This window comes from Gymnogyps californianus, chromosome 3, assembly GCF_018139145.2.
Source record: "Gymnogyps californianus isolate 813 chromosome 3, ASM1813914v2, whole genome shotgun sequence".
Lineage (NCBI taxonomy): Eukaryota > Metazoa > Chordata > Aves > Accipitriformes > Cathartidae > Gymnogyps > Gymnogyps californianus.
In genome coordinates this window covers 27,521,323-27,538,685 of record NC_059473.1, presented here as the reverse complement: position 1 = coordinate 27,538,685, position 17,363 = coordinate 27,521,323, and the positions used below count along the sequence as shown (strand labels likewise).

The window sequence follows — 17,363 nt, the reverse complement described above, 5'->3', positions numbered from 1 at the left end:
TCCATGATTATGATGCTCTTAACATAGCACTTGGTTAAGTTTTACATGTTCCTCCCACCCTGACAGGCATCATTTCGTATCTCATAACGTGACAGGAGAATAATGCTGTCACTATGCTGTTATCATAGTTATATTACTACATGCTGGCTACTACTCAACATATATGTTTTTTCTGCATTCATTAAAGTGACAAAACTGTAAAAATCTGAAGCAATTCCACCCTTTCTGTATTTCTCTTACACCGATTTTTACTTATTACATCACAGTGATGTATTTTCATGGGGTTTTTTTTCCCCTTTGTTTTTTTTGCCATTTAAATCGTGATTTGAGTTTCAATCTTTCAATACCTAAGCCCAGATTGACAAAAAAACAGCCTCTCACTCCACTGACCAAGTTTTGCATCTGCACCTATATGTGCAATTTCATTCATTTGATCCAAATCAGGATATTCTCCTAAACATCACTTGGTTAATCCCTTATCTAGGTATGCATCCTGAACATGAATACAAATGATGCAGAATCTGACTTTATAAATAATTGATGTAGCAAAACATTTGCGTGCATGATCATCTTCAGCATGAGAACACCACCGCATGCCTAATGTCCAGCATTTTGCAGGACTGTGACCCAAAGAGTAATATAAATGATGAGATTTTTATCTGTAATTAACTGTTGCCACCAAGGGGAAAAAAAAAAAAAAGGCAGGTATGCATTTAATAAGCCCAAAGTGAGCTGAAGGAAGATGGGCAGAAACATCTTGAAAGAACGAGGCTCAGTTCTTCTCATGTTTATAAAGTGTTCCCTGTCAGACGCCATATGATATGTCAGACATAAAACTGTTTTACTCCTAAGTCAGCTCTTATTTTGGAGAACTTGAAGAACTGTCAAGTGGGAACCAATGTGACATCCATCTAAAAGAGAACGTTAGGGTCGTGCAAGCACAGTAATGTAATTTTTTATATATATAAAATCTGTAACTTGTGCAGTGCTTTTTAGGCAGCTTGATTATCGTTTGCTGTGATACTCCTAGAAAAATGTTAGTCTGAAAAATAGAGTTAATTGTGCACATCAGACTGGGAAGTGACCATGGACTGCATTATTTTCCTTTTTAATTTCAGACTATGTGATAGTGTTGTTTTAAACATTGTTTCATAGGAGAGAATATTTTCATACCACGTATGGGTGAATTAATGAAGTGTTCTCTGACAACTAGATAACATGGGAGAAGATTAATTAAGACCATTTTTTCTTTGCACCATACCAGTCCCTCAGAAACAATAACATTATATTAATTCTGTGAGTGCAGTTAAACTCTGTCATCATCACTTTATTTCAAACATGACATTTTCCCTTCAGACAAGGAATAAAGACAAGGTATCTTGGTTGCTTGTTCTCCACTGAACTTCCTCCATGCTTTTCACCTCCTGGTCCTCTTTTTAAGACTATTATCTTCATCAGTTCTTCATCAAATGACTATTTGACTTCAGGAAAGGAAGCGATGAAGACAGATGCTTTTTCTTCTTAACTTTAAAAATCAATATTTTTAAGTGTTCTAGCCATTTTGGAAAAGTAGGGCTCCTACAGCAAAATATTGGTACCTGAGAAGTATCATGCAAACTGAGAGGAAGAGGTTGTATGCTGCTGAAACATAGCTTATTAATTCACCAGCTTTCAGAACACTGCAATGATGTTGAAGGACTGCTGAACTAATCAATTACTGCATGTAACGGTCTCAGAGGAACAGCTGCACAAATAGATTGAACATTATAGAGATCACAGGTGCTGGGATTTTAAGTCAATCATCTGTGCAAGCATAGACATTTAAGGCCAGTGTCTCACATAACACCCTCTCAGACAGCATGGAAACAGGCTTATCACACTCATTTTAGCCATTTCTTACACTAACAACCTATACTTTCTAAAAGTCTTATCTGCAGAGCCAGAGTGTAATGCTAACAAATCTCTATAAAAATCAATTAGGTTAGACCCCAATACAGGAAGAATTATTTGTGTAGAAAAACAACAAATGTAAGAACAGAAAGTATTCTCACATTGAATACCTTCTCCTTGCTTTCTATTTTTTTTCAAACCATGAAAATGACCTATATAAGAAGGGTTGCATTTCTGTCATGAAACTAAAAAAACCAACATGGCAGGTGAATACTCAATGGCAGTATATTTCTGGTATGTGTCACAGAAATGCAAATGACCTCTTTTACATTTATAATCAGTGAACATCTCATGTTAAATGATGAAACTAATTAAGAAATTATGATTTCTTTTTACTCAAAGCAGAAAAAAACCCAGCTCTTAGAAGAAGGAAGCACTGAAAAGCCATCATAAGCTATAGTATCTTGCTCCTCAAACTATCAGTTCAGAGGAAGAAGTCAGCCAGGATATCAAACCCTGCATCTTTTATAGTATATTCTGCAAAAGAATTTGTACTATTTTGCAATTAAAAGCAGCATAATATGTATAAAATGAGACAGAATAACATTTGGAACAAGCCGGTGCTAATCACGACAAGACACATCAATACTTGCAAAGCGATTGGTACCGACCGAGCATCGGATCATGGCCTTGTTGTCTGCCGTAGCAGAGAGGAGAAGGGAAACGTTGCAAAAAAGGAACGGCAAATGCCTGCACGTTTACCTGACCTCCCTGCGGACATCCAGACAAAGTGAAGGAACACAGACTAAGGCCCTAAGCAACTCTAAAATCTAGCAGAATTGGTGTAATTTTCCCTGGGCCTACAGAAGCAGACAGTGAAATCTTGAGTGGCACTACCTTTGAACACATCCCGATGTATCTTCTGTGAACTTAACAAGTAAATAGAGTATTATTGATGTTCCCAGAATTTGATGAACTCTTCACAAAGGCCTGAACTGCATTTACGTGTAATTTACAAAACACAGTTAAGATACATGGGATATGTCATATTATTTCACAAGACTACCAGTAACTGGGACTAATCTGGAGCCAAGTTCTGACACCACTGAAGTCAAAGACTGAAATCCTATTCACTTCAGTATAGGCATGATTTTATCCAGCTGTACACAACAGGAGGCTGCTAGAAAAGCTGCAGCACATCCCAAGAAGAGGGAACTAGACTGTGATCATTCATAGTTCTGCTTGAAGGCCAGAGTGCAACCAACCACTCCGGAGGCACGAAGGGTATCTGTGAACAGAGAGGAAAATGTGCTGCAAGCCCGTCATCAGAGTTTTCCTGATTGAACCTAAGTCTCACATGAGACTGAGCTTAGATTTAGGTTTCTTATGACTAATTAGCTAATAGATACCATAAATGAAGGAAAGGGTACAAAGGTTGTAAAAGACAAATAAGCCATAAAAGTGCTGCGTTGACAAAAAATGCAGAGTTTGAGAAGAAAGCCAAATATTGCTCTCTCATGCAGTTTCTTTTGGTTAAAGCTTTTGTAACTTGTCAGCACCATAAAAATGAAGTTTAAATTCAGGATTATTAGGAATGAGGATGAATTCCCTCCCCCAAGTGTTTGTAGATTGCTAGAGGGGAAAACAAGACAATTTTCTCTCCTTAGTCCTGAGGATGTACACAAGTGTTCAGCAGCTGTCCCCCTTGTCCCTCTTTTTTGCTGCGCTGGAGCAAGTGCTTCGGCAGCTACACTGCGAGACAGATTCATGTGGAAAAAATGATTCTCCAAGTGTGGGGGTTTTTTGGGGGGTTTGGTTTTGTTTTGTTTTTAAATAATCAATCTCATGCCAGCACAAGGTAAGATATGTGACTGGACTGGAAAGCCTAACAGGAGATAGGAACGAAGTGGCAACTGCTTAACCGACATTGCAGTAAAAGTTACTTGTAATACTCACATGACTCGTTAAAAGAGAACGAGGTAGAGACTGAGCTAGATTAGGTAAGTGGAATGCAATTATTAGAGGCAGTTTTACCTGGTCCATCTAATAGCATTCAGCTTACCACATATAATCTAAAGCAACCTGAGGGCTGCCCTATATTTTATTGTTAATACTCTCAGATACCTTTTCAAATACCCATGAAGAGGAGCTCTGAGAAGCTCCTTCTCCCAAAGTTCGCCCCCACTCTAACCCCAAAACAGGGAAGATAGGGTGCTGGAGAAGGGGTTCTTCATATCCCGTAGGAATCACTAGATGATTAGAACAGGACAGTAAAACCAGATCTCCAGATATTTTGCAAGTTTACTGCAAGAACAAAACTGCCAAACCGCATGGGAGGATCAGGGCTTGTATACTTTCAGAAACACTGTATGAAGTAAAACCACAGTAAATGATTCTCTGACAGTAAATTGTTGAAAATATTGAGTCATCATACCAGATGAGGAGCTGTACTTTTCCTATAGTGCTGCTTGAGTTTGCAGTCTCACTGGATTGCTGTGGCAGGTCCATTTGTAGTGCAAAATGAAAATTCATCCAGTATCTGCAGGATTAGAAGCAACAAGATTAAAAAAAAAGTAAATGTCTGGGAGGAATCTTTGTGTACCTAAAAGCAAAGAATGCTAGGAAATCCAGCAGATGCTGTTTGACTGATTTCTCTATATGACCTGCCTGTTTACTTAGAGAGTTTAAGAAACCAGAACAATCCCATCTAAAGTCGGACAATATCTAGATTAAGATTTTTATTACTGATACTCAGTAAAATCTTCATTTCTTTTTGCTATGATCCATGAAAGATTATACCAAACCAACTACTATATCCTCATGCTCAGATTCATGATCAAGTCATCAGCTGAGATATGGTAGCTCTCCAAAGATTAATCTCACTTAACCTTAGACAATTATATCTAAGCTAATCGCGTAGATGCCTTTTAGACTCAGTGGAGCAGGATTCACCTGCTCTGTTTTGAACAGCTATCCCAAGATAAGATGAAGTGCACTCCAGAAGCACCTGTTTCTTTCCATTGCCTTTAGCATGAACTTAAAAAACTAGCTCAGACATAGACCTCTCTAATACAGAGATCTAAATTTAAAGCAGTGAATCCCTCCCAATGTGCACTCCTAACCCATGGCACACTGGGAGTAATCTGATGTGATGAAAGAGAGTTAAATAACATTGCTTGGCATTTTATGCGTCAACCGCGCACATGAACAATTGCCACAGCTCGGCTGACACACATTGACAACTTAACTTGCTGAGTTGTGGTAACTTGATTGTGAGAGTGAGCTGTTAATCGTACAATATCCTCCAGCTCCTTGGTTATTTAGGAGGACTGAGACAAAACCCTTTGGGGTTTTGTTTTTGGTTTTGGTTTGTTTTTTTTTTTAGCATCCTGACATTGTCATGGATTTGGCAGGAGGAAATGTGGTACACTGGTCATAAAATAATCAACATTTCACAGCACCATATTATCTCTTCTTTTTTTCACCAATCACATCTGAGCAGCTCCAGCTATCCGAACTCTCAGCACTTCTTAATTTCTCTCTCATGGGTATGTGAGGAATCAAGAAGATCGGGTAGCAGACTGATGTTGATTATGGCTGAGCAACCGAGGTTTGGATTCCCAGCCCTGAACAGGGTATCATATGTCCAGTCTGTTTTCATCTCTCTGCTTCTCTGTGGATTTTTTCTTACGGGATTTTGCAGCTGTCTTATTGTATCAGCTTTTCAAGTATTCTGTTCTTCACGTTGCACTCTTGTACGTACTGGCAAAGGGAATGGCGTTCAAACCGAACTTTTTTCCCCCTCAGAAGACGCACCAGCCACTGTGAGTTCAAAAATGCCAAAGTATTTCCTTAATATCAATTTGTTCTGTGATATATGATGAGAAATGCTTCCCAGAGTCTTGCTTTACCTGGCACTCTAAGGACTTGCTTAGTGCTGTCTATGGCCATCCTTCATGGCACAGTAAAGAGTGTTGAACTTAGAGTAAAACTAACACGCAAAAAGCATGCACTGCCCAGTCTTAAAATCCGTTCCAAAACAGTTATTTTCCTTATGAATCGTCAACTCTCCTTTCAATTAGTTTTTACTCTTCCATACTCATCTTTCTACTGAATTCAATCCAAAACCTATGTAACTGAATAGATAAGGCTATAATATCTTGTTATATACACACACACATATATATATTAGTCCTCTATGTACCCAAGGTGATTTTTAATATGTCCTCAAATAAAAGTGCATAAATGGCCAGTCTGCTTCTGAACATCAGTTGATATAAGTGAACAAGGCTTCTCATAGCATTTTTTTAATAGCTTTTGCTGGACCAGAACTTCAGATGGCAGAGACTGAAGTAGGACGGGTATAAAATGATAAAATTGCACTTAGGTCATAGGAGCTATGTGAATTTAAATCTGAAGGATGCATAGCATTTTTTCAGGTGTATCTGAATAGCCCTCAAGGGTTCTTCATGCTGAGGGAGGGGGTCGTAACTTATCAGGAAATATAAACCCAGCCAAAGTGGGCTTGCTCATTCAAGATGTTCACAGCAAAGCACTATCCTGTCGTGGTTTAACCCCAGCCGACAGCTAAGCACCACGCAGCCGCTTGCTCACTGCCCCCCCACCCCTGGGATGGGGGAGAGAATCAGGAAAAAAAACCCTCGTGAGTTGAGATAAAGACAGTTTAATAGGACAGAAAGAAATGAAAAACAATGATAATGATAATAAAAATATGACAATAGTAATACTAAAAGAATTAAACTATACAAAGCAAGTGGTGCACAATGCAATTGCTCACCACTTGTTGACCGATGCCCAGTTAGTTCCCGAGCCGCGATCCCCCCTCCCAGCCAGCTCCCCCAGTTTATATACTGGGCATGATGTCATATGGTATGGAATAGCTCTTTGGCCAGTTTGGGTCAGCTGTCCTGGCTGTGTCCCCTCCCAGCTTCTTGTGCCCCTCCAGCCTTCTTGCTGGCTGGGCACGAGAAGCTGAAAAATCCTTGACTTAGTATAAACACTACTTAGCAACAACTAAAAACATCAGTGTGTTATCAACATTTTCCTACTAAATCCAAAACACAGCACTATACCAGCTACTAGGAAGAAAATTAACTCTGTCCTAGCCAAAACCAGGACATATCCCTAGAAAAAACACTTCTGCAGCTTACCTGCTTCCAGGACATGCAGCTGGAGAAGATGTGTTCACAGTTTGGTTAAATGGGCAAAGCCCTGCTGAAATCACTGGAGCTGTACCCAGTGCAGGTCTGGAATCACTGATACAGGTTTACTCATACCAGCATTAAAGGTAGCCTAGCTAGCTAGTGGGAAATTTTTACAGTGAACAATGTCCTTAATGTGAGGTCTTTACAGGAGTTTATTTTGTCTGTTCAGCCTGGTAGGAACAGCCTAGGGCAGTGAGGAGAAGAAGGAATGAGAATGTCCCAGGTATTAATGTGGATTGGGATAATGAACCAACACACTTCAGCTGTGGCACTATGCTATTTAGCAGCTCCGAGGCAGGCTGGTGTTCCCTACTGCTTCAAGGAGACTGCAACAAGCAGGGATAGGAGAGAGACCATGATCCACAAAGCTCTGTGCCTCCTTGGTAAATCCACCCAAGAGGGGAATAAAGTGTGATGGGCATCTTCAGAAAAGCTTGATTTAGTGAAAACTCAAATTCATTTAGCCTTGCCTCGCGTGGTAAGGAAAAAAAACCCTCTCCATTTGTTGTACTCAGCATCTGTTTAAAGAGCTGCAGGGTAAATTTCCCAGAGTAGCCATTAGGCAAAGTGCTCACTTCTGAGCATCAGATGGAAAGTTCAGCAACTTTCAGCTGAAACCTGCTTCCCTTGGGCACATCCGATCTCTTCTGACACGCAAGCAAAATGAGTTTCTTCTACCAACCCTCTGTGCGTGTTCATCACTTTTTGTGCACTTCTGCTGTCCTCCCACCACCCCTCCCACTCTCTCTTTGGGAAAGCTATCCATCACAGTAAAAGCACGAAAGGGCTGTGGCAAAGCCAAAATTTCCCAGGTTTCTGAATGTGGTCTTCTGCTGCAGGTCATACCAAAAGGAACAAAGGGATATAACTGCCAAATCCTCGGCTGCTGTAAATGAACAAGATGATTATGGGTATGTTTGCTTCATCATTTTCACATAGATGCTACAAGCTGAATCTTCAGCTGATTCAGATTGAAGTAGAGGATTTTAAGGACTGAAAGTCAAAGAACAAAAAAACCCAAACATTTTGAGATATCATATATCAAGTCAACAAGTTTATCTCAAAGCACATTTCTATTTTATAACATCCTGGCTGTGAAACATTAAAGGAAATGTATTTTAAACTGGATTCAAGAGCTCTACAAGCTCATCCTTCTCTTGCTGAAACAGCCAGAAATAGATTTTCAAATGTCATGTGTCAGAAAAATCATGGTTAACAGGGCAAAAGACATAACTCCTTTTGAAAACGCTGCCACTGAATTCCAAAATCCTCTGACCTGTGCTCAGAACTGTGCATGCCACTTTAGCTTAATACTGTGAGGTCCAATCCAACAGATATTTTTTGGAAAATAGGAAGTTTTGAAAATGCTAGTTCTGCTCCTCCAGGGGCTTCATAGAGATGAGCTTTTTTGTCTCGTAGTTAACTGTCAAGTTCAATTACAATGAAACAATTTCATTACTAATGGTACTCCCACTCCATGAATCTTGGTTAAGATGTTAGTGACTTGCAATTTGGGGCTACCAGGATCTGCATAAAAATTATATCTTTTATAAAACAATTTTAAAATATTGTAAGTATTTCAAAGTTTTTCATAATCATGCATCACATAATTTGAAGCAGAGGCCAGCTAATGATTCCTGAATTAGAAACACTGCACTTCAGTTTTCCTGAAGTTGGATGGTTAAATATCTTAGTGTTACACCTGAGTAATGCCAGGTAGGGCTTCTATATCTGAGTAACAAGCAGAGATATGAAGGCATATAGCCTTTGTATGTATATAATATCCTGATAGATTCGGTACTAGTGCTCACATTTATGAGGTTCTCAGTCCACATGTGAACAACGTTGTGGTGAATCCTTAGGAGAAATTGCTTGTGTCTCAGCCTTGATGCAGTTGCAGCAGAGTGGTGGCAACAAAAAAAGTGCATTTGAGCACGATTACAGTCATCATCATCGGTGACACTTAGTGGAAAATGGGAGATCTTTGCAAGCATAGTGGAAGCATTTAAATTGAAATATTAGTTAAATAGTCACTGAGAACAAAACATAGCAGCTGGCATAGATACTGACCAGTTTTAATGGTTCCCAAGAGACCATCTTGGACTACAAAATTGCTTTCTGTATTGAAGACCCACTACCTTCATGTCTGGAGCCAAAGAAGAGCATCTGAGGCTGAGTACCTCATTATTGAGCAGGGCTTCATCTGAGACGAGAGAGATCAATAAACAATGCAATTATGTTAAAAATAAACTAAACTCAATATCCAGAAACAATGATAAGGAGTGAAATTCTTAATATGCTGCTTGCAGAAAAGGTAATAAGTAAAACCATGATAAATAAGGCAACTTAACATCTCTTCAACATCAAGACACCTGGGGAATACCCCACATTTGGAGGTTACAAATAAGGGCAGTGGTAAATGCAGCCAGTGCAAACTTTTTTGAACTCCCATTCACCTGACAAATAGTTTTAACTCCACAGAGCTGTACTAAAGCACTTTGGTACTTTCAAGTTTTATGCTAAGACAGATTGCCTTTAAAAAAATCAGTAGTTTTACTGAGTTTTCAGCTTAGTAAAAGGCTTATGTAGATTTCCAATCAGTTTCTATAATTTACTAAACACTCCACAATAAACAGAGTCTTTCTATCCAGATTGTGCTGCAACTATGGAACAGCAATTCTTCACACACATTTTCTGTTTGATAGTTAAGCATTTAGTGACACTTCACCTTGCAATAATGGTGGATAAGTTTCTAAAAATTTGGCATATCGTTAAAAGAATTTTTCTTGCATAAGTTTTTCATAGACAATAATTTTCTTGTTCAGCACGTTTGCACAAGTTACACAGGTAAAGAAGCTAACAATATACATTTCTACAACATGAAAGTTTACCATCTATTGAGTGACCTCTAGTGGAAATAAGGTAAATTTTGGAATAATTTTTTAATTGGTATTGGATATCATGAGGACTGTGGGATTTTGGGGTGCTACAAATGTATTTAATTTGCATTATGTGCTTGACAGTGTGAATACAAAACAAATCTGAGTACATGTGACTTTTCTTCTCAAAGTATATCCAAATACGTTATTGGAATGGCAGGATGAAACCAGACCCCAGAACAACAACAGTGATTAATCACAATGACTACTGTGCTGCACATTCAGAAACCAGCTCTTAAGTTTTATTCAAACTAAGTAACTCTGAAATGGCAGTGTATGAAATATGCCAATAACACAGACCCAGGCTAATGATGTTCTGTAACAGAGTACAGACCCTGCTACTTTCTCTGTGTTGGTCAAAAACACTTAGTCATTATAAATAACCACAAAGTCTACCTCAACAACCTCATACATTTTCATCTTTATGCATCACTTTCGTCCCTCCATAGATGCCACCTTCCCACTGGCTCCATTTCGACTCCATTCTTGGACAGATGTTTGTTCCTCACAAGATCAGTGCCAAGGTATCACCAAAATGTAGCCTTATGTGTTTTCTTCACATTTTATTTTCTTCACTGTGTGTTCCCTAATTTCACTTCTCCTGTAACAATTACTGGTTGGTACTTAAAGAAATAAGGGGTGAATGTATATGTGTGTATGAGACACCAATTTAATTTCCTTTTTTGCAGGACCACGAAGTAATTGAAAACTTGCTCAATAGCGAGAATGCTGAGCATATTTCTTCGCTACTTATTCATCTTGCCCGTGTCTGCTTGCCTGATTACTAACGAAATTCCACCTCCTCTCCCTTGACTCTGTTGGATTCCAGATGCATCCTTGCAATTAAGCCTTTGGTTCTGTAGCATATGGCTGTTGGTGGTTTTGAGATGATGGTTTTGATGAGGAGAACACAGTAGCATCTGGAGGGCTTTGATTAAAAAATATATTGAATATAAAATAAGCCAAAACAGTTTCTTGTAAAGATGCCTCTTTCAGTCAAAACTCTCTGTACTAGAGAACATATTAATGGGTAATTTCTAAGGCTGCTGCATCTGAAAATTTTGGGCTTGCTGTCTATTCAGCTCAGCCAGACCTTTCTTGTTTTGTTATTTGCTACCTTTTTGAAGCTCGGAGAAGCAATCTTGCTTCTGCTGTATGATGGGATTAGAGGAAAGCCAGGGAGTCTGTGTACTGGAAATGGTTAGGAATAATAGGACAAGTCTGTAGTATGTAAAAATTTGGCTTAAAAAAGAGGTATTTTGGGTTCATATATGTGGAGCCCTCCAGTAGCATTACCCAACACCCTAGAATACATAACACCTTCCAGTTCAGCTGTATTTCCTTCTCTGAGCTTACCTTTCTAGGTAGTACACTGGACTATTCCCCATCCTTACTCCCCATATTCCCCACCCTAAACTGAGGCAGTGTCTCTTCTCCTCCTACCCCTTCTGCTTACCAGGGAGACCCTCTCTGATTCCCATTTGTCCGAGTCAGCTTCACCATCTTGACATCATTACTCGCATCCTCATTTCTGTTCCCCCACTTCCACTAATATATTTACACAGTTATGCATTTCCTTGTTTAATGCAGAAGACATAACAAGATCACTGTGGGAAGGAACACTGAGCAAAAATATTGATTGGTATTTTATTAGGCTTTACAAATACATTCATTAAGGGTATAAAATGAAGATAGCTCCTACTTTGAAGTTGGATGAGACACACTATAATTTTTGGTAAATTTACTTCACATATTTTTCTTCACTCTTTTTGATTACATTTATTTTATAAGTGGAGCCTAAAAAGTTGTTTTGGTTGATTCATAAAGGAACTTTTTGTAGCTGATGGATTGTTGCACTGACAGTAATAGAGAAATATATAGCAGCTCATTCACTGAGGATCTTGTGATTATACACTGTACCACAGACATTGACAAATGCTGTTGTTTGATAAAAGGAGAATAAACTGTCTTTGTTTTGTTGAGTTTACTAAAGAGATTTTATACCGCTCCTGGAATTGCAATCACATTTCTGATAGTTCCTCCACTTTTTTTATATTGGCCATCCTTTCCATTAACAATAGGGTGAAACTGTAAAGACTAGAACATTCCCATTTTTAATAAAGATTTTAACAATGCAGTGAGAGGAAGGAGAATACTGCTTTAATCCTGATTGGAGGACTGTGTTATATACAACACAATTTCATACCATTTGTTGTTCACAGATTATATAAAGATTATGGCATGAACATTCACTTAATTAGACTTTTCTGTACTTTCTTAATTCTGGTTCAGACCTTTCCCAAAATTAGACTTTCAACAGGCATTTATCTCCATTCTTTTTGTCCTTGTAGTTATTGTTGCGCACTCTGCCTACTGTCCCGATCTCTTAATAGTTTTTCCATTCTTTATAGTGGAATAGAGGTCGGATTTCTAGCTGCTGAGTACCTTGGACTCCTAATGACTTAAGTGAATATTAAACATTCGCCTTTCAGGTCTGGAAAAAAAGGGGTTTTTTAATGTTATTTCACCACCATCTATAGGGCCAGTTTAGGGCTAAATAGTATAAAAATGCTGAATATCTCATAGATGAGGCTACAGACCTTCAGCTGAGGCTATCACATCATCACTTAGGAAAAATGCATCACTTCACAAAATTCACCGTAATGAGTGCTGTGAAAAAAACCCCAACACTGAACATCAAGATGCAAGCTAATTCAGAGCTGTCATCTTCACTTGGATGAGCTTTTCCTTCTTCATTCACCAATGATGTCATGTGCAGTTTGGGAGGTGGGCAAAAACCCTTTGAGAACAGAGATGGGATGGTCTCCAGCATGGGAGTAGTAACACCCTCTATTGCCAAGGTCTTGCATTTGGCCCTCATAGTCAGGGTGCCTCCTTTAGTCTTGAAATCATTATGACAGCAACAAAACACTACTGAAACACAAGAAAAGAATGTCCTGGTACTGTTTATAACAATTAAATGCTGGGAGGGAGGGGTGCAAATCACTGTAACAGATGAAAACAAGGTTTTGTTTGGAAATGATCATTTTCAAAAGAACCCATTGCATCAGAAATAGAGGAAATATAAACGAATGGGCTCAGGTGCATTTGCTTGAATCAAACTGGTCAGATCAGAAGTTCTTTGCCTGCCGATGCGAAAGCTGCAGTATGGTCATTTAAATGATCTGTAAGAAAAACTCTGCCACTTTTAGAATAAAATTTTACATATAAATGCCTATTTAGGCAAGTACACCTTTGGAGTTGTTAATGTAACATTGCGAGTTCATCAAACTCACAGCTTTAACAGCAGAATGGCAGTTCGGGATATGGAGTCATGTAGGGATTTTAAGTTTCCAAAAAGTAATAGAAGCCCTGAAAACCTTCCGGGCAAAGTGATTTCTCACAGTACTTGTAGAAATTAAATGACAAACCTAGGCAAGAACAATACACAGAATGGAAAATTTATACACAGTGATTTATTATAGCCTTTTTAGAGACACTTGTTATTTTTCCTGTAAGTTTTCTCAGACACTTAGCAATGAAATTAAAACATTTCTATAATTTAGGGCAATTCTCTCCTCCTCTGATTTGCTTCCAGGCAATTCTTCATAGCTTTCTAAAAATACTTCACAAGAATTTACACAACTCTGATTTCCCTGGTAGAATGTACATCATATGATCAGAAAGACTATGCCAAAATCATAGTCGTTTAAGGACTTGGCAGCTAATAGTTATATTTTTTTCCTCTCTTCTTAGACTATCAAAGGCTGGCTGTCTTTAGGAAGGTCTGACCTCATTAACACTTTGCAATCTCACGTCCACTTTGTTTCTTGTTGAAAATGCTTATATTTTATACATCTACAGTATGCGCTACTCTTTCATACAAAAATGAACAACTTCAGCATGTAGTTTAATACTGCTGTCAGCTTTGCCTTTCTCAAGCCTTTGCTCTGCTTCCCACTCTAACTTCTCCAGCCTATGCGTGAAATCAATGTATAGTTACTCTTGGGAAATTTCTTTTCCTCTTGGACCAGAATATTCTCATAATTTTCCACTGAGTCATCAGTGTCCTAATCTGGGCTCACTGGAGATTTAAAAATCAGTTTTTCTTCTGTTTGACTCGTATAAATTTTTTGACACTTCCATGGTATTGCTAAAGAATATATGGACATTTTTTCTTCACTTCAGTGTTTGGGACTGAACATGGAAAAAAGGAGATGCAGCCCAATGCACGCTCCAGAAGGCTGTGCTGGTATACTGGTTTGGGTATAATGAACACAACATCAGATGCATAATCTTTCCTGTATGAACCCAGTTTCCTGCAATTTGAAGTACAACCATGGAAATTGCATGCAGTGAAAACAAAACAAAATTTTAAAAAATTCTCCCATTGAAATGAGGAGTACTGATTTTAATGAAACAGGAGATTTGTGAGATTTTAGTTTTCCACTAAAACCTTTTCTCGTCCTCTTTTTTTAAATTTTTTTAATTCCTAATCTGAACTTTATATAGCCAGCTTAATCATTCTTCATAGAAAATCTGGTTTCCAATCCTATTTGGCTGAAAACCTGAAGGATTACTAGCTGCAAGATTAGCTCTCTAGAGACTATCCTTTCTTCTACTTATATATCAGTCTTGAAAGCTGTTCAACAGATTGTAGGCAATTTTAAGTTTGAGATTAACTACTTTTTCAAAAAAATGAAAATGTGTAATGGTCTTTTTAGAACCATTTGGGTTTGCTAATGTGAACTCTGTTATTTTCTACATCCAGAAAGTTTCAGACTATGCTGGAGCTAAGTATAAAGAAGCTTTTGGGAGAAAACATGGGGATTTTTTTAACCTTTCAAATATAGTTTGCAACATGTCTTCGATAAATAAACATTTACCTCAGGAATGTTTTAATTGGTCATATCATAAATATTGCGAGCAAATACACTGTGTTGCTTCGTTTGTTTGCTCTGGTTTTGCTATTTGTATTTATAAGCATTAGACCAAAATTAAAGCAGGGAGAGCATCAGGCACAGCTTTAGATCTAACAAAAAATTTAAATTCCATGAAAACGAGAATTTGCAAATTTCAAAACCAATGAAAGAGGTGCCTCACATCCTTCCCCACACAAACATGCACACTTTGCACATGATTAAATTATACACTTCATTGCCTCAGAATTTCTAAGTAAGTTCAAAGAGAACTGGACATTAAACTGATATGAAAAATATCAGGGGCTATAACGATTAATGGAACTAAACACAGCGGCTGTACGGGGTCCATTACAACCACTGAGGATTGCTGGCTAGATTGCCCTCCTTCAATTTTCTGCTGTGTTTGTTGCACCTTCCTCACATGCTCAAAGCTGGCTCCAATGACAAGCAAGATGTTAAACCAGCCAAATCCCTGGCCTGAGCCAGTCTGGCCATCCCCTGGAGGCTTCTCCTCCAACAGCTGAACTATTTTATTACCTTGGCATGGTGCTCTCAGGAGACAAGAAGATAAAAGACAGAAAGAGGGCCCTGTCTGTCTCTCATATGCATATAGCCTGTTGGATGGGATATAGCCCCGTTCAGCTGAACCGGCTCTTGAAATTGTGGTCGGCTCCTGAATTGCTTATTGCACAACCTCTTTTGAACATCACCTGCTTTTTCATGCTGCTGTCCTCTCTGCCCAGAGCCATCACCTCTCAGTCTCTGCTTGGTAGGCGGTACCTTAGCCTCCCTCTCGTCTCTTCCACAAGCTCATGGTGAACATGGGAGCCGCCAACGATGGTGCAGACAAGCTGGCTAGGTCTTTTCTGCTGGTCACCATCTGCTGAGCTGGACGCTATTAAAGGTCTAGTACAACACTGGATTTACATACATGCTCATATATTCATATGCATAAAAACTCTATGGTTTTTTTCAAATAACCTCTTGAACAGAGGAGGAGAACTCAAGTCCTTTTATTAAAAAAAATCTTTTTCTGAAGGTGCTTTAAAAATTCTGAAGAGAAGTATGGTGGAGAAGAACATATACAAACAAAGCTTTATGTTAGAGAGCTCATTGGATTTTTACCTTTTAGAGTATTTTTGCACTTTATGGCCAGACAAAAGAGGAATTTTTGGCACCTGGTTCTTCCCATGTCACATATGTATGTTGGGAATTGTTTCACTGTAAATTAGGGACTCCTTACATTTTAAGGGCTGTGATTATACATTTGGGTGTATCATAGGCTGAGCTACGCTGGAATCCAATGGTTTCAGACAGTCTCTTCCTCAAGAAGAATCACACACTCCCAGAGAGTGGAAAAACGTTATCATCTGGCTCCCGCTTGCTTTGTTCATCCTCTGCATGTGTCCCAGCTGTCGATATAATTACAGGTTGTGTGATAGCAAGGTCTACAAAAGAAAAGGAAGAATAGTATTGACTTTCTTTTCTCTTAAAGTACCAACATGAGAAAGTGCATCAGTCAAGTGCTGCACTATCTATCTCAGCTCTCAGGAAACACACCTATAAGACAGTAATTAACAAAGCAACTGGGGAGCTAAAGAACAGCTCAAAACTGATTCATCAGCCACAAGGTTTGAATATCTCCAAATCCATCTTGAATCAATACCAGACTTTTATTCTGTGTGACAATTAAAATCTATATTTTCAAATAGAACAGATTTCCAGTTCCTGTTAAAAACAAGTAGTGAAAAACATGGACCTCTGCAGTCCTTTTACCCCAAGTGTTACCCTGTGCCTGTTACGTGCCAGGAGTTTTTACTAGTGCACTGTTAATTTGTGGGTAAGGCCAGGAAAAAAATGGACAGAGTCCTTTTGAATTAAGTCTATTTATATTAGCCTATAACATGAAGGGAAATTCTTAGACTAATCTATAAGCTCCTAGCAATCTGCTATTACATTAAGTATGATTAATTCAGTTATCTCTTCTTTATTAATTTATCCAACTACATTAATCAACTTTTTATTAATAGAAAATGTAACCAGGATATTTTTTTCCAGGAAAAAGGTCATCTAGACCAAAAACATAATTATGTTTACTAAGATACTCTTTTGTTCAAGAAAATATTTGGCTAGTTTAATCAAAATGCAAATTATACCACTAGTGAGAAAAAAAGACAGTACTTAATAGCTAAATGTTCCAGGATTGCACAGACCTTGCTGCTAGCAATTTATTTTGGAACATCCCACTCTTAAAGTTCAATCTCATAAATCATGGATTACATTGCTATGTGCTTTTCACAAGGGCGTCTCATGTCTGGGAGCAAATCTTCCCAAAGCTTCAGTGTTTGTTTTGCTGAATGCATGGCCCCCATACTTTTCCTATACCC

General features: G+C 38.5%; 1 long non-coding RNA gene across 1 annotated transcript in view; it reads right to left on the bottom strand.

The window, feature by feature from the left end:
* LOC127014927 (uncharacterized) overlaps nt 1–7,248 on the bottom strand; it is a 30,762-nt gene extending 23,514 nt beyond the window's left edge. Inside the window, exons 1-2 of the long non-coding RNA XR_007766248.1 lie at nt 7,062–7,248; nt 4,325–4,429 (exon numbers count right to left, since the gene is read on the bottom strand). This is a non-coding gene — a long non-coding RNA (uncharacterized LOC127014927). The remainder of the gene's footprint in view (nt 1–4,324; nt 4,430–7,061) is intronic.
* Between the last annotated feature and the right edge of the window lie 10,115 nt (nt 7,249–17,363).